Raw genomic sequence first — 18,490 nt, forward strand, 5'->3', positions numbered from 1 at the left:
AATCATCTTTTAAAATTTGACCGTTTGAGCCATTCTGCAAATGAGGGTGACTGCTCCTCTTCCCAATGCCTTAGTTAGGGTTAGGGTTATTTAAATTATTTTCCAATATTCTTCCAACTTAGGACACTTGACCAACATATGAACAAGCCCAGCATCATCTGATTTACATCTCCAACATTTGCTATTTAGAGGGAGTCCAGTAAGTTCTATTAAATTATATTCTACTGAACCATTTGTTTTTTAAACTCTGCACTTTTAAAAACAGTTTCTCCACACCTTTTTCCATTCAATTTCTTGTATAATAATCTTAAAATCTTTACCCCATTTCTCTCTTAAGGGAAGGTGTCCTCCCCTTGTTATCTAGTGTAAGAATGTATACACCCTAGATGCCAGGTGGTTGTTGGAATGGACATCCTTTATGAAACTTTCCAATTTGTTAAAATCATGTTTAAATGTAATTGTTCTATCTGCAGACTGGACTGCCTGTACAATCTGAATTATTCTAAAATGGTTGGTAAAGCCAGTCTTATCCTTCAGTTCATTCAGACCCATAATTTTACCATCTTTATACAAATCAGACATGATCTGTCACATGATCTCAGTATATATACACACCTGTTCTGAAAGGCCCCAGAGTCCGCAACACCACTAAGCAAGGGCCACCACCAAGCAAGCGGCACCATGAAGACCAAGGAGCTCTCCAAACAGGTCAGGGACAAAGTTGTGGAGAAGTACAGATCAGGGTTGGGTTATAAAAAAATATCCGAAACTTTGAACATCCCACGGAGCACCATTAAATCCATTATAAAAAAATGGAAAGAATATGGCACCACAACAAACCTGCCAAGAGAGGGCCGCACACCAAAACTCACAGACCAGGCAAGGATGGCATTAATCAGAGAGCCAACAAAGAGACCAAAGATAACCCTGGAAGGAGCTGCAAAGCTCACAGCGGAGATTGGAGTATCTGTCCATAGGACCACTTTAAGCTGTACACTCCACAGAGCTGGATTTTATGGAAGAGTGGCCAGAAAAAAGCCATTGCTTAAAGAAAAAAATAAGCAAACACGTTTGGTGTTCGCCAAAAGGCATGTGGGAGACTCCCCAAACATATGGAAGAAGGTACTCTGGTCAGATGAGACTATAATTGAGCTTTTTGGCCATCAAGGAAAATGTCTGGCGCAAGTGCATGGTGGTGGCAGCATCATGCTGTGGGGATGTTTTTCATCGGCAGGGACTGGGAAACTGGTCAGAATTGAAGGAATGATGGATGGCACTAAATACAGGGAAATTCTTGAGGGAAACCTGTTTCAGTCTTCCAGAGATTTGAGAGCGATACGCCATCCCATCTGGTTTGGGCTTAGTGGGACTATAATTTGTTTTTCGACAGGACAATGACCCAACACACCTCCAGGCTGTGTAAGGGCTATTTTACCAAGAAGGAGAGTGATGGAGTGCTGCATCAGATGACCTGGCCTCCACAATCACCCAACCTCAAACAAATTGAGATGGTTTGGGATGAGTCGGACCGCAGAGTGAAGGAAAAGCAGCCAACAAGTGCTCAGCATATGTGGGAACTCCTTCAAGACTTTTGGAAAAGCATTCCAGGTGAAGATGGTTGAGAGCAGTCGCAGCGGCACTAAATAAGTAAATTCAATGAACCTTTTGCAGAACTTGTTGTGAAAGCCCATGGAGTACGGGTTACAGACTTGGAAATGTCAGCAACTGACATGGGCGCTCAGGTTACTGAGCTTGAGAAGACTCAGGAGTCCCTCACCACTTACAGTGGGGAAAAAAAGTATTTAGTCAGCCACCAATTGTGCAAGTTCTCCCACTTAAAAAGATGAGAGAGGCCTGTAATTTTCATCATAGGGACACGTCAACTATGACAGACAAAATGAGATTTTTTTCTCTCCAGAAAATCACATTGTAGGATTTTTAATGCAATTATAGTGGAAAATAAGTATTTGGTCAATAACAAAAGTTTCTCAATACTTTGTTATATACCCTTTGTTGGCAATGACACAGGTCAAACGTTTTCTGTAAGTCTTCACAAGGTTTTCACACACTGTTGCTGTTATTTTGGCCCATTCCTCCATGCAGATCTCCTCTAGAGTAGTGATGTTTTGGGGCTGTCGCTGGGCAACACAGACTTTCAACTCCCTCCAAAGATTTTCTATGGGGTTGAGATCTGGAGACTGGCTAGGCCACTCCAGGACCTTGAAATGCTTCTTACGAAGCCACTCCTTCGTTGCCCGGGTGGTGTGTTTGGGATCATTGTCATGCTGAAAGACCCAGCCACGTTTCATCTTCAATGCCCTTGCTGATGGAAGGAGGTTTTCACTCAAAATCTCACGATACATGGCCCCATTCATTCTTTCCTTTACATGGATCAGTCGTCCTGGTCCCTTTGCAGAAAACAAGCATGATTTTTCCACCCCCATGCTTCACAGTAGGTTTGATGTTCTTTGGATGCATCTCAGCATTCTTTGTCCTCCAAACACGACGAGTTGAGTTTTTACCAAAAAGTTATATTTTGGTTTCATCTGACCATATGACATTCTCCCAATCCTCTTCTGGATCATCCAAATGCACTCTAGCAAACTTCAGACGGGCCTGGACATGTACTGGCTTAAGCAGGGGGACACGTCTGGCACTGCAGGATTTGAGTCCCTGGCGGCGTAGTGTTTTACTGATGGTAGGCTTTGTTACTTTGGTTCCAGCTCTCTGCAGGTCATTCACTAGGTCCCCCCGTGTGGTTCTGGGATTTTTGCTCACCGTTCTTGTGATCATTTTGACCCCACGGGGTGAGATCTTGCGTGGAGCCCCAGATCGAGGGAGATTATCAGTGGTCTTGTATGTCTTCCATTTCCTAATAATTGCTCCCACAGTTGATTTCTTCAAACCAAGCTGCTTACCTATTGCAGATTCAGTCTTCCCAGCCTGGTGCAGGTCTACAATTTTGTTTCTGGTGTCCTTTGACAGCTCTTTGGTCTTGGCCATAGTGGAGTTTGGAGTGTGACTGTTTGAGGTTGTGGACAGGTGTCTTTTATACTGATAACAAGTTCAAACAGGTGCCATTAATACAGGTAACGAGTGGAGGACAGAGGAGCCTCTTAAAGAAGAAGTTACAGGTCTGTGAGAGCCAGAATTCTTGCTTGTTTGTAGGTGACCAAATAAGCAGCTTGGTTTGAAGAAATCAACTGTGGGAGCAATTATTAGGAAATGGAAGACATACAAGACCACTGATAATGGAAGACATACAAGACCACCTAGCCAGTCTCCAGATCTCAACCCCATAGAAAATCTTTGGAGGGAGTTGAAAGTCCGTGTTGCCCAGCGACTGCCCCAAAACATCACTGCTCTAGAGGAGATCTGCATGGAGGAATGGGCCAAAATACCAGCAACAGTGTGTGAAAACCTTGTGAAGACTTACTTACATTGCCAACAAAGGGTATATAATAAAGTATTGAGAAACTTTTGTTATTGACCAAATACTTATTTTCTACCATATAATTTGCAAATACATTCATTAAAAATCCTACAATGTGATTTTCTGGAATTTTTTTCTTCTCATTTTGTCTGTCATAGTTGACATGTACCTATGATGAAAATTACAGGCCTCTCTCATCTTTTTAAGTGGGAGAACTTGCACAATTGGTGGCTGACTAAATACTTTTTTCCCCCACTGTATATATTTTTGGGGGGGTCATAAATCATGGTCATTGGGCCTGTTTTCACTCTGTAATAATGGCTAGGCTACTTTCTATTTATTTACTAACTACAGTGAGGGAAAAAAGTATTTGATCCCCTGCTGATTTTGTACGTTTTCCCACTGACAAAGAAATGATCAGTCTATAATTTTAATGGTAGGTTTAGTTGAAGAGTGAGAGACAGAATAACAACAAAAAATCCAGAAAAACACGTGTCAAAAATGTTAGAAATGTATTTGCATTTTAATGAACTAATTAATTAATTTAACTGAATTAATTTAACTATATCCCACTGTCAAACTATATCCCTTCCATAAAGAATTATTCTGGTACTGTATTATAAACTATATCCCTTCCATAAATAATTTACATTTTACATTTTAGTCATTTAGCAGACGCTCTTATCCAGAGCGACTTACAGGAGCAATTAGGGTTAAGTGCCTTGCTCAAGGGCACATTTACGTCATTTAGCAGACGCTCTTATCCAGAGCGACTCACAAATTGGTGCATTCACCCTATAGCCAGTGGGATAACCACTTTACAATTTTTTTTGGGGGGGGGGGGGGGGGTACTGTATTATAAACTATATCCCTTCCATAAATAATTATTCTGGTACTGTATTATAAACTATATCCCTTCCATAAATAATTATTCTGGTACTGTATTATAAACTATATCCCTTCCATAAAGAATTATTCTGGTACTGTATTATAAATTATATCCCTTCCATAAATAATTATTCTGGTACTGTATTAACTGAACCAGTTGAAATCAACAAATAATTATTTAATTTCTACCAACATTTGTATAAATCAAAGACTTCTGGTACTGAAGTTAAGTTATCAAAGTTAAGTTATCAAAGTTGCACGATGAGCTTAAGTCCCAATACAGGAAATCCATGATGCCATTCTAGAGCTACCAAAATGAAAGGCACTGAGAAGTGATGGTTATACCTCAGAATTGTATAAGCAGTTTGTAACTATACTTTCAACAATACTGCTTAAACTGTATAATATTTTTTTAAATCACGGTATTGGGAATGGAACTACTGCTGACACAGGGAAGGCTGTCTCAGTGCTGTAACTGACCAATCGCTTCACTGAATGTTGATTTTAAGATCGTTTCTAAATAATTAGCAAACAGAAAAGTTATTCATCCATTTACTGACCAGGTCGGTTTAATTTCAAATCGTTAATGCAAGGACATGTTATAATATGGTGCATTTGATCAAGTAGAGTGGAAATATTTATTCTATACAATGGAAATATTTGGGTTTGGTCCTTTGTTTATAAGATGGGTACATTGATTCTTTAAGAATTATAAATATATACTGAGTTACAGTTCATAAGGATGTCATGATATACACTACCGGTCAAAAGTTTGGACACACCTACTCATTCAAGGGTTTTTCCTTATTTTTAGTATTTTCTACATTGTAAAATAATAGTGAAGACATCAACACTATGAAATAACACATATGAAATCATGTAGTAACCAAAAAAGTGAAACAAAAATCAAAATATATTTTATATTTGAGATTCTTCAAATAGCCACCCTTTGCCTTGATTACAGCTTTGCACACTCTTGGCATTCTCTCAACCATCTTCACCTGGAATGCTTTTCCAAAGGTCTTGAAGGAGTTCCCACATATGCTGAGCACTTGTTGGCTGCTTTTCCTTCACTCTGCGGTCCGACTCATCCCAAACCATCTCAATTTGTTTGAGGTTGGGTGATTGTGGAGGCCAGGTCATCTGATGCAGCACTCCATCACTCTCCTTCTTGGTAAAATAGCCCTTACACAGCCTGGAGGTGTGTTGGGTCATTGTCCTGTCGAAAAACAAATTATAGTCCCACTAAGCCCAAACCAGATGGGATGGCGTATCGCTCTCAAATCTCTGGAAGACTGAAACAGGTTTCCCTCAAGAATTTCCCTGTATTTAGTGCCATCCATCATTCCTTCAATTCTGACCAGTTTCCCAGTCCCTGCCGATGAAAAACATCCCCACAGCATGATGCTGCCACCACCATGCACTTGCGCCAGACATTTTCCTTGATGGCCAAAAAGCTCAATTATAGTCTCATCTGACCAGAGTACCTTCTTCCATATGTTTGGGGAGTCTCCCACATGCCTTTTGGCGAACACCAAACGTGTTTGCTTATTTTTTTCTTTAAGCAATGGCTTTTTTCTGGCCACTCTTCCATAAAATCCAGCTCTGTGGAGTGTACAGCTTAAAGTGGTCCTATGGACAGATACTCCAATCTCCGCTGTGGAGCTTTGCAGCTCCTTCAGGGTTATCTTTGGTCTCTTTGTTGGCTCTCTGATTAATGCCATCCTTGCCTGGTCTGTGAGTTTTGGTGTGCGGCCCTCTCTTGGCAGGTTTGTTGTGGTGCCATATTCTTTCCATTTTTTATAATGGATTTAAATGGTGCTCCGTGGGATGTTCAAAGTTTCGGATATTTTTTTATAACCCAACCCTGATCTGTACTTCTCCACAACTTTGTCCCTGACCTGTTTGGAGAGCTCCTTGGTCTTCATGGTGCCGCTTGCTTGGTGGTGGCCCTTGCTTAGTGGTGTTGCGGACTCTGGGGCCTTTCAGAACAGGTGTGTATATATACTGAGATCATGTGACAGATCATGTCTGATTTGTATAAAGATGGTAAAATTGTGGGTCTGAATGAACTGAAGGGATAAGACTGGCTTTACCAACCATTTTAGAATAATTCAGATTGTACAGGCAGTCCAGTCTGCAGATAGAACAATTACATTTAAACATGATTTTAACAAATTGGAAAGTTTCATAAAGGATGTCCATTCCAACAACCACCTGGCATCTAGGGTGTATACATTCTTACACTAGATAACAAGGGGGAGGACACCTTCCCCTTAAGAGAGAAATGGGGTAAAGATTTTAAGATTATTATACAAGAAATTGAATGGAAAAGGTGTGGAGAAACTGTTTTTAAAAGTGCAGAGTTTAAAAAAACAAATGGTTCAGTAGAATATAATTTAATAGAACTTACTGGACTCCCTCTAAATAGCAAATGTTGGAGATGTAAATCAGATGATGCTGGGCTTGTTCATATGTTGGTCAAGTGTCCTAAGTTGGAAGAATATTGGAAAATAATTTAAATAACCCTAACCCTAACTAAGGCATTGGGAAGAGGAGCAGTCACCCTCATTTGCAGAATGGCTCAAACGGTCAAATTTTAAAAGATGATTGCAAATGGAACGCTAAAAGAATATGAAGGAAAAAAATGGGCCAAGTTTGAAGTTGTCTTGGAGTGGACGAAAACGGGGGGAAATTGTATTTATAATATATAATTAATACTAATCATGGGTATTGATACAACATTATATTATTATAACTAGAACAGTTGTTAACTCTACAGTCTGTATTATAACTAGAACAGTTGGTAACTCTACAGTCGTGTATTATAACTAGAACAGTTGGTAACTCTACAGTCTGTATTATAACTAGAACAGTTGGTAACTCTACAGTCTGTATTATAACTAGAACAGTTGGTAACTCTACAGTCTGTATTATAACTAGAACAGTTGGTAACTCTACAGTCTGTGTATTATAACTAGAACAGTTGTTAACTCTACAGTCTGTGTATTATTGGTAACTCTACAGTCTGTATTATAACTAGAACAGTTGGTAACTCTACAGTCTGTATTATAACTAGAACAGTTGGTAACTCTACAGTCTGTGTATTATAACTAGAACAGTTGGTAACTCTACAGTCTGTATTATAACTAGAACAGTTGTTAACTCTACAGTCTGTATTATAACTAGAACAGTTGGTAACTCTACAGTCTGTGTATTATAACTAGAACAGTTGTTAACTCTACAGTCTGTATTATAACTAGAACAGTTGTTAACTCTACAGTCTGTATTATAACTAGAACAGTTGGTAACTCTACAGTCTGTGTATTATAACTAGAACAGTTGTTAACTCTACAGTCTGTGTATTATAACTAGAACAGTTGGTAACTCTACAGTCTGTGTATTATAACTAGAACAGTTGTTAACTCTACAGTCTGTGTATTATAACTAGAACAGTTGGTAACTCTACAGTCTGTGTATTATAACTAGAACAGTTGGTAACTCTACAGTCTGTGTATTATAACTAGAACAGTTGTTAACTCTACAGTCTGTGTATTATAACTAGAACAGTTGGTAACTCTACAGTCTGTATTATAACTAGAACAGTTGTTAACTCTACAGTCTGTATTATAACTAGAACAGTTGGTAACTCTACAGTCTGTGTATTATAACTAGAACAGTTGGTAACTCTACAGTCTGTGTATTATAACTAGAACAGTTGGTAACTCTACAGTCTGTGTATTATAACTAGAACAGTTGTTAACTCTACAGTCTGTGTATTATAACTAGAACAGTTGTTAACTCTACAGTCTGTATTATAACTAGAACAGTTGGTAACTCTACAGTCTGTATTATAACTAGAACAGTTGGTAACTCTACAGTCTGTGTATTATAACTAGAACAGTTGGTAACTCTACAGTCTGTATTATAACTAGAACAGTTGGTAACTCTACAGTCTGTATTATAACTAGAACAGTTGGTAACTCTACAGTCTGTATTATAACTAGAACAGTTGGTAACTCTACAGTCTGTATTATAACTAGAACAGTTGTTAACTCTACAGTCTGTATTATAACTAAAACAGTTGGTAACTCTACAGTCTGTGTATTATAACTAGAACAGTTGGTAACTCTACAGTCTGTATTATAACTAGAACAGTTGTTAACTCTACAGTCTGTATTATAACTAGAACAGTTGGTAACTCTACAGTCTGTGTATTATAACTAGAACAGTTGGTAACTCTACAGTCTGTATTATAACTAGAACAGTTGGTAACTCTACAGTCTGTATTATAACTAGAACAGTTGGTAACTCTACAGTCTGTGTATTATAACTAGAACAGTTGTTAACTCTACAGTCTGTGTATTATAACTAGAACAGTTGGTAACTCTACAGTCTGTATTATAACTAGAACAGTTGGTAACTCTACAGTCTGTATTATAACTAGAACAGTTGGTAACTCTACAGTCTGTGTATTATAACTAGAACAGTTGGTAACTCTACAGTCTGTATTATAACTAGAACAGTTGTTAACTCTACAGTCTGTATTATAACTAGAACAGTTGGTAACTCTACAGTCTGTGTATTATAACTAGAACAGTTGTTAACTCTACAGTCTGTATTATAACTAGAACAGTTGTTAACTCTACAGTCTGTATTATAACTAGAACAGTTGGTAACTCTACAGTCTGTGTATTATAACTAGAACAGTTGTTAACTCTACAGTCTGTGTATTATAACTAGAACAGTTGGTAACTCTACAGTCTGTGTATTATAACTAGAACAGTTGTTAACTCTACAGTCTGTGTATTATAACTAGAACAGTTGGTAACTCTACAGTCTGTGTATTATAACTAGAACAGTTGGTAACTCTACAGTCTGTGTATTATAACTAGAACAGTTGTTAACTCTACAGTCTGTGTATTATAACTAGAACAGTTGGTAACTCTACAGTCTGTATTATAACTAGAACAGTTGTTAACTCTACAGTCTGTATTATAACTAGAACAGTTGGTAACTCTACAGTCTGTGTATTATAACTAGAACAGTTGGTAACTCTACAGTCTGTGTATTATAACTAGAACAGTTGGTAACTCTACAGTCTGTGTATTATAACTAGAACAGTTGTTAACTCTACAGTCTGTGTATTATAACTAGAACAGTTGGTAACTCTACAGTCTGTGTATTATAACTAGAACAGTTGGTAACTCTACAGTCTGTATTATAACTAGAACAGTTGTTAACTCTACAGTCTGTGTATTATAACTAGAACAGTTGTTAACTCTACAGTCTGTGTATTATAACTAGAACAGTTGGTAACTCTACAGTCTGTATTATAACTAGAACAGTTGGTAACTCTACAGTCTGTATTATAACTAGAACAGTTGTTAACTCTACAGTCTGTATTATAACTAGAACAGTTGGTAACTCTACAGTCTGTATTATAACTAGAACAGTTGGTAACTCTACAGTCTGTATTATAACTAGAACAGTTGTTAACTCTACAGTCTGTGTATTATAACTAGAACAGTTGGTAACTCTACAGTCTGTATTATAACTAGAACAGTTGGTAACTCTACAGTCTGTATTATAACTAGAACAGTTGGTAACTCTACAGTCTGTGTATTATAACTAGAACAGTTGGTAACTCTACAGTCTGTATTATAACTAGAACAGTTGTTAACTCTACAGTCTGTGTATTATAACTAGAACAGTTGGTAACTCTACAGTCTGTATTATAACTAGAACAGTTGGTAACTCTACAGTCTGTATTATAACTAGAACAGTTGGTAACTCTACAGTCTGTATTATAACTAGAACAGTTGTTAACTCTACAGTCTGTATTATAACTAGAACAGTTGGTAACTCTACAGTCTGTATTATAACTAGAACAGTTGGTAACTCTACAGTCTGTATTATAACTAGAACAGTTGGTAACTCTACAGTCTGTATTATAACTAGAACAGTTGTTAACTCTACAGTCTGTGTATTATAACTAGAACAGTTGGTAACTCTACAGTCTGTGTATTATAACTAGAACAGTTGGTAACTCTACAGTCTGTGTATTATAACTAGAACAGTTGTTAACTCTACAGTCTGTGTATTATAACTAGAACAGTTCTTAACTCTACAGTCTGTATTATAACTAGAACAGTTGGTAACTCTACAGTCTGTGTATTATAACTAGAACAGTTGTTAACTCTACAGTCTGTGTATTATAACTAGAACAGTTGGTAACTCTACAGTCTGTGTATTATAACTAGAACAGTTGGTAACTCTACAGTCTGTGTATTATAACTAGAACAGTTGGTAACTCTACAGTCTGTGTATTATAACTAGAACAGTTGGTAACTCTACAGTCTGTATTATAACTAGAACAGTTGGTAACTCTACAGTCTGTATTATAACTAGAACAGTTGTTAACTCTACAGTCTGTGTATTATAACTAGAACAGTTGGTAACTCTACAGTCTGTGTATTATAACTAGAACAGTTGGTAACTCTACAGTCTGTATTATAACTAGAACAGTTGGTAACTCTACAGTCTGTATTATAACTAGAACAGTTGGTAACTCTACAGTCTGTATTATAACTAGAACAGTTGTTACTGTAGTCCCCTGTAGCTCAGTTGGTAGAGCATGGCGCTTGCAACGCCAGGGTTGTGGGTTCGTTTCCCACGGGGGCCAGTATGATGCTAAATGACTAAAATGTACTGTCTGTGTATCATACGAACAGTTGTTAAGGTCTTCATAGGACAGATATAACCCTGAGTATTCCTGTTAGACCAGTGTAGTGTTGTACTAACCTACTGCTAACCCTAAAGGGTTAGGGTTTGACACTTATCGGTTCAACAATCACTCAGCTACGTGCTTGAAAATAATTCCGCTCAGTGACGTCATCAGTCATAACGCACAACGAAGCCTCTATGCAGCACGAGCCGGACCCATCAACACGTTCCGTTAATTTCAATCCCTTCTCAGAGCTCTTCAGATGCACAACTTTCTTAGAAGTATTTTTTCTTCTCGATGAAGTTTGTTTCAGGCGAAAGATGACGTACCTTGTTCTGGAAACTCTAACAGGGTTCTGGAACCTCGAGCAGCAGCAGTATGCAGGGTTCTGGAACCTCGAGCAGCAGCAGTATGCAGGGTTCTGGAACCTCTAGTAGGGTTCTGGAACCTCTAGCAGCAGCAGTATGCAGGGTTCTGGAACCTCTAGTAGGGTTCTGGAACCTCTAGCAGCAGCAGTATGCAGGGTTCTGGAACCTCTAGCAGGGTTCTGGAACCTCTAGCAGTATGCAGGGTTCCAACCGTGTCTGTGGAACATCTAGAGATGGTAGCCTCTGAGTTACAGCCGAACAGACACTATTGGATGTAGGGAAAAATAAATGTCAACTTTATAAATCAGACTTATAAAAGTTGTAGAAAGAGTTGGAAAAGTACTCCTCGCCCCATCGCCGCTTGCTCTGTCGGCCGTAGCTCCCGTTCCCAGGCTCACCCCACAGTTACAATATCCCGTTGGACCGGAGAGATGAGCAGCGACCGTACCTGGCTCAGGGCAGAGGGCTTGGCAGGGGTGAGGAGAGTCGGCTGCAGTCACGTTCCTGTTCCGCCCTGTACTAGCAGCTCTTCCATGGAGCCCCAGCCAAGACAGAGACAGGCATCAGTAGAGGGAGAGCAGGCTGGAGTTATCACACACATCAGCCCGTTGTTAGCTGGCCTGGGACTGACACTTCTCACAACACTAGCTAGCTACAGTAGCTAAACATTCTAGCTAGCTACCTAGCTAGTTAACTAACTAGCTACTTCTGCTTTCCGCGGCGGCCTCTGTCAGTCTTTCGGTCTTCACTCTCCCTCCCCGTCTCTCTCTCTGCAGGAAAAAGAGGGGTAGCGTTCTGCTCTCACAATATCTTGCTACATGTTTATTTATCTTTAGCAAACTGTTGACAACTTGCATAAACCCGGAAGTTCCGCCTCCTTGGAGCCTGGTGTTTATGGCTCCCTGGCGATCCCTGCTGGCCAGATCAAAGTACTACTGTCGCCCTCCAGCAGGTGGCCTTTTTTCGTTGTTTCGCCCACCAAGTAAGGAGTTTTTTAATGAAGGTCAATGTGTCGAAATGTATCTTCCTAGTAACAGGAGTAGCAGTATTATTATTGTATTGGTGCATTCCTTCATACATATACCTGTTGTTGGCTTCAAATAAAGTGTCATCAATCAATCGTCTTTTAGTTTAACTAGTGATTTATTCATGATATTGTGTCAATTACAATTTCCACCAAGTGGGTTAACCCTATTGGCGCAATGCATAGGGTGTTTCCCTTTCACGGGTTTGCTTCCCTGCCTCGCCATTCGCTAAATTGGTGTCAGAAGTGGGATGGGGCCTGTGAGGCCATCGAAGAGGCATGTACACGTGGGGGACTTGGTGTAGAAGGGCGTTGGGACACGCTCTCCCATACGAGGGGGGGGGGGGTAATGTAGCGACTTTAACCCAACACCTAGCGACCTCGTCAAGAGGTTCGGACCTCTTGGTGTAACGGTTGGGGTGTTGGCCAAGTTGTGTGATTCTCCACATGTGAAATCATGTTTTTCTGTAAGGATCCCTATAATGCACATCCTACTCAGCCCCCTCACACTTTTGGCTGTGCGTTCAGATGGCCTCACAGCCACCATCCCACTTTACATTTACATTTTAGTCATTTAGCGACATACAGTTAGTGAGTGCATACATTTTATTATACTGGCCCCCCGTGGGAAATGAACCCACAACCCTGGCGTTGCAAGCGCCATGCTCTACCAACTGAGCTACACGGGGCCCACTTCTGACACCAATGTAGCGAACCATGGGTAGGGCAGTGAATCCGGGTCACAGACGTGAAAGGCAAACAGCCTATACATAGCGCCAATAGGTTTAACCCACTTGTTGGGAATTGTAACCTGGCTCATATAGCTACAACATCAAGCAGAGAAACTGCAGATAAAAAAGGTTTTCTTTTTCACGTTGTGGCTAAGAATACCCCTAACCCTAACCCTAACCCTAACCATACCCCTAACCCTACCCCTAACCCTAACCCTAACCCTAACCCTAACCATACCCCTAACCCTAACCCTAACCCTAACCCTAACCCTAACCATACCACTAACCCTACCCCTACCCCTAACCCTAACCCTAACCCTAAGAATACCCCATAGCCGTGTGTTATTCATGATAGACCATATCAAAGGCTCTTGTGCTTTATTGCTTGTCAATCCAATTCATAATGGAATTCTCATATTTTATTGCATTCTCTATTTTTGTCCTAGAAATGGCAAGACAATCGAGACAACGCCAAAGAAGCAAGCTGGGGGAGTCTTTTGACCAGGGAATGGGGAAAAGGGGTCTGAGATGGTACAGCTGGGGGAGTCTTCTGACCAGGGAATGGGGAAAAGGGGTCTGAGATGGTACAGCTGGGGGAGTCTTTAGACCAGGGAATGGAGAAAAGGGGTCTGAGATGGTACAGCTGGGGGAGTCTTCTGACCAGGGAATGGAGAAAAGGGGTCTGAGATGGTACAGCTGGGGGAGTCTTCTGACCAGGGAATGGAGAAAAGGGGTCTGAGATGGTACAGCTGGGGGAGTCTTCTGACCAGGGAATGGAGAAAAGGGGTCTGAGATGGTGCCTCTAGCAGCTGAGGCCACATCCCTGACAGTGGATGTGATGAGGTTACAAGATGGCAGCTGAGGCCACATCCCTGACAGTGGATGTGATGAGGTTACAAGATGGCAGCTGAGGCCACATCCCTGACAGTGGATGAGATGAGGTTACAAGATGGCAGCTGAGGCCACATCCCTGACAGTGGATGATATGAGGTTACAAGATGGCAGCTGAGGCCACATCCCTGACAGTGGATGAGATGAGGTTACAAGATGGCAGCTGAGGCCACATCCCTGACAGTGGATGAGATGAGGTTACAAGATGGCAGCTGAGGCCACATCCCTGACAGTGGATGATATGAGGTTACAAGATGGCAGCTGAGGCCACATCCCTGACAGTGGATGAGATGAGGTTACAAGATGGCAGCTGAGGCCACATCCCTGACAGTGGATGAGATGAGGTAACCCTACTTGAAGTTACTGATGTTGTAAAATTATGCTGCTGATACCTAGCCTACCTAATATGTTTTTGTTTTCTGTTTCCTTTACAGAATTGGATAGGCAATCACTGTATCCCAAACCCCAAAAGAACCAGCAATGTGTCGCGTCACCTCTCCTTCGTTTTGCAGGGAACACCTGAGACAAGTACAAGGGTATGTTCTTTCATAGTAAAAGATTTATACCTACAGTGCCTTCAGACAGTATTCACACCCCTTGACTTTTTCCACATTTTGTTGTGCTACAGCCTGAACTTAAAATGGATTAAATGTAGATGTTGTGTCACTGGTCTACACACAATACCCCATAAGTGGAATTATGTTTTAAGAATGTTTTACAAATTAATTAAAAATGAAAAGCCTTGAGTCAATAAGTATTCAACCCCTTTGTTATGGCAAGCCTAAATAAGTTCAGGAGTAAAAATGTGCTTAACAAGTTACATAATAATATACATGGACTCACTGTGTGCAATAGTGTTTAACATGATTTTTGAATGACTACCTCATCTCTGTACCCCCACACATACTGTACAATTATCTGTAAGGTCCCTCAGTCGAACAGTGAATTTCAAACACAGATTCAACCACAAAGACCAGGGAGGTTTTCCAATGAATCACAAAGAAGGGCACCCATTGGTAGAAAAAAGAAAAGCAGACGTTGAATATCCCTTTGTGCATGGTGAGGTTATTAATTACACTTGATGGTGTATCAATAGACCCAGTCACTACAAAGATACAGGCGTCCTTCCTAACTCAGTTGCCGGAGAGGAAGGAAACCGCTCAGATATTTCACCATGAGGCCAATGGTGACTTTAAAACAGTTACAGAGTTTAATAACTGTGATAGGAGAAAACTAAGGATGGATCAACAACATTGTAGTTACTCCACAATACTAACCTAAATGACAGCGTGAAAAGAAGGGAGCCTGTACAGAATAAAAATATTCCAAAACATGCATCCGGTTTGCAAGAGAGTACCACAGTATGAGTCATAATACCCATAAAACCTAGCGGTCGAACAGGGAAATGGTTCCAATAGTGTTTCCCATAAGGGGATTTTAGAAACGCTTAAAATAAGGGCTGTGTTTTGTGTAGGTTTACCTTGGCATGACGTTTTGATAACAGGACAAGGTGACTTTTATCAACATATTCGCCTGGTTATCATAAAGAACTACAAATACCATTGTGATCTGGACGAGACTGCCTAATCAAGCCAAAGGTAAGACTCTCTGGATTAACTATCTAATGTTAGTAATTAATACATTTGCTAAATGTCTTTACATTTACAATTCTGTCTACTGTCTTGTGCAATTTAAATTGACACAATACCTGTTTAGTAAAGGTTTCAGCTAGAGATGCAGGGGCTTGCAGGGATTTGTAGTCTTGCATGATGTTGACTTTGATGCTAATTAGCATTTTAGAATCTGAGAGTAAATAGAGCATAATATATTGTTAAAAGTCACCTTGTCTGAGAGAGATGTACATGGTTATCAAAACGTCACGCCAGGGTAAGCCTACACGAAACACAGCCCTTATTTTAAGTGATTCTAAAATTCCATATGGGACAAATGAATGGTGGAAAAACGATTGGAACCATTTCCTTGTTTGACTGCTAGGTTTTATGGGTATTTTGACACCTCCTCTGTGGGGCTCTATAAGGCACTAAAGTAAAACTGCAAAAAATGTGGCAAATAAATGAACGTTATGTGCTGAATACAAAGCGTTATGTTTGCAGAAATTTCAACACAACACATCACGGAGTACCACTCTTCATATTTTCAAGCATGGTGGTGGCTGCATCATGTTATGGGTATGGGTCACACTTTAGTGAAAACCCCTTTTAACTAACCCTAACCCAACACAGGATGGAATGTTCTCCAGCACACAACCCCAACACAGTAGACCAGGACAGGTAAGTATGCTCAAGGTAAGTTTTATTTTAAATTCATGGGTTAACATGGATTGGACCCCATTTCCCAACAGCAGACTGTACATTTTCCCGGACTGTGTCAATAGAGCCTCCCCTCAGGTAGGGTTAGGGTTAGGGTTAGGGTAGATACCCCCTCAGGTAGGTTACCCTCCCCTTTACTCCCTCAGGTAGGTTACCCTCCCCTTTACTCCCTCAGGTAGGTTACCCTCCCCTTTACTCCCTCAGGTAGGTTACCCTCCCCTTTACTCTCTCAGGTAGGTTACCCTCCCCTTTACTCCCTCAGGTAGGTTACCCTCCCCTTTACTCCCTCAGGTAGGTTACCCTCCCCTTTACTCCCTCAGGTAGGTTACCCTCCCCTTTACTCCCTCAGGTAGGTTACCCTCCCCTTTACTCCCTCAGGTAGGTTACCCTCCCCTTTACTCCCTCAGGTAGGTTACCCTCCCCTTTACTCCTTCAGGTAGGTTACCCTCCCCTTTACTCCCTCAGGTAGGTTACCCTCCCCTTTACTCCCTCAGGTAGGTTACCCTCCCCTTTACCCCCTCAGGTAGGTTACCCTTTACTCCCTCAGGTAGGTTACCCTCCCCTTTACTCCCTCAGGTAGGTTACCCTCCCCTTTACTCCCTCAGGTAGGTTACCCTCCCTTTACTCCCTCAGGTAGGTTACCCTCCCCTTTACTCCCTCAGGTAGGTTACCCTCCCCTTTACTCCCTCAGGTAGGTTACCCTCCCCTTTACTCCCTCAGGTAGGTTACCCCCTCCCCTTTACTCCCTCAGGTAGGTTACCCTCCCCTTTACTCCCTCAGGTAGGTTACCCTCCCCTTTACTCCCTCAGGTAGGTTACCCTCCCTTTACTCCCCTCAGGTAGGTTACCCTCCCCTTTACTCCCTCAGGTAGGTTACCCTCCCCTTTACTCCCTCAGGTAGGTTACCCTCCCCTTTACTCCCTCAGGTAGGTTACCCTCCCCTTTACTCCCTCAGGTAGGTTACCCTCCCCTTTACTCCCTCAGGTAGGTTACCCTCCCCTTTACTCCCTCAGGTAGGTTCCTCCCCTTTACTCCCTCAGGTAGGTTACCCTCCCCTTTACTCCCTCAGGTAGGTTACCCTCCCTTTACTCCCTCAGGTAGGTTACCCTCCCCTTTACTCCCTCAGGTAGGTTACCCTCCCCTTTACTCCCTCAGGTAGGTTACCCTCCCCTTTACTCCCTCAGGTAGGTTACCCTCCCCTTTACTCCCTCAGGTAGGTTACCCTTTACTCCCTCAGGTAGGTTACCCTCCCCTTTACTCCCTCAGGTAGGTTACCCTCCCCTTTACTCCCTCAGGTAGGTTACCTTACTCCCACCCTTTACTCCCTCAGGTAGGTTACCCTCCCCTTTACTCCCTCAGGTAGGTTACCCTCCCCTTTACTCCCTCAGGTAGGTTACCCTCCCTTTACTCCCTCAGGTAGGTTACCCCCCCTTTACTCCCTCAGGTAGGTTACCCTCCCTTTACTCCCTCAGGTAGGTTACCCTCCCCTTTACTCCCTCAGGTAGGTTACCCTCTCCTCCCTCAGGTAGGTTACCCTCCCCTTTACTCCCTCAGGTAGGTTACCCTCCCCTTTACTCCCTCAGGTAGGTTACCCTCCCCTTTACCCCCTCAGGTAGGTTACCCTCCCCTTTACTCCCTCAGGTAGGTTACCCTCCCCTTTACTCCCTCAGGTAGGTTACCCTCCCCTTTACTCCCTCAGGTAGGTTACCCTCCCCTTTACTCCCTCAGGTAGGTTACCCTCCCCTTTACCCCCTCAGGTAGGTTACCCTCCCCTTTACTCCCTCAGGTAGGTTACCCTCCCCTTTACTCCCTCAGGTAGGTTACCCTTTACTCCCTCAGGTAGGTTACCCTCCCTTTACCCCCTCAGGTAGGTTACCCTCCCCTTTACTCCCTCGTAGGTTACCTCCCCTTTACTCCCTCAGGTAGGTTACCCTCCCTTTACTCCCTCAGGTAGGTTACCCTCCCTTTACTCCCTCAGGTAGGTTACCCTCCCCTTTACTCCCTCAGGTAGGTTACCCTCCCCTTTACTCCCTCAGGTAGGTTACCCTCCCTTTACTCCCTCAGGTAGGTTACCCTCCCCTTTACTCCCTCAGGTAGGG

At 41.7% G+C, this 18,490-nt stretch overlaps 1 protein-coding gene across 1 annotated transcript in view; it reads right to left on the reverse strand.

Annotated features, from left to right (window-relative positions):
* The window catches only part of LOC121557771 (TSC22 domain family protein 1), a 46,666-nt gene extending 34,376 nt beyond the window's left edge, over positions 1 to 12,290 (reverse strand). The window contains exons 1-2 of the mRNA XM_045214495.1: positions 11,865 to 12,290; positions 11,378 to 11,681 (exon numbers count right to left, since the gene is read on the reverse strand). The gene's annotated coding sequence lies outside the window, so the exon portion shown is untranslated. The remainder of the gene's footprint in view (positions 1 to 11,377; positions 11,682 to 11,864) is intronic.
* Between the last annotated feature and the right edge of the window lie 6,200 nt (positions 12,291 to 18,490).

The sequence above is a fragment of the Coregonus clupeaformis genome, unplaced genomic scaffold, assembly GCF_020615455.1.
Source record: "Coregonus clupeaformis isolate EN_2021a unplaced genomic scaffold, ASM2061545v1 scaf0269, whole genome shotgun sequence".
Taxonomy (NCBI): Eukaryota; Metazoa; Chordata; class Actinopteri; order Salmoniformes; family Salmonidae; genus Coregonus; species Coregonus clupeaformis.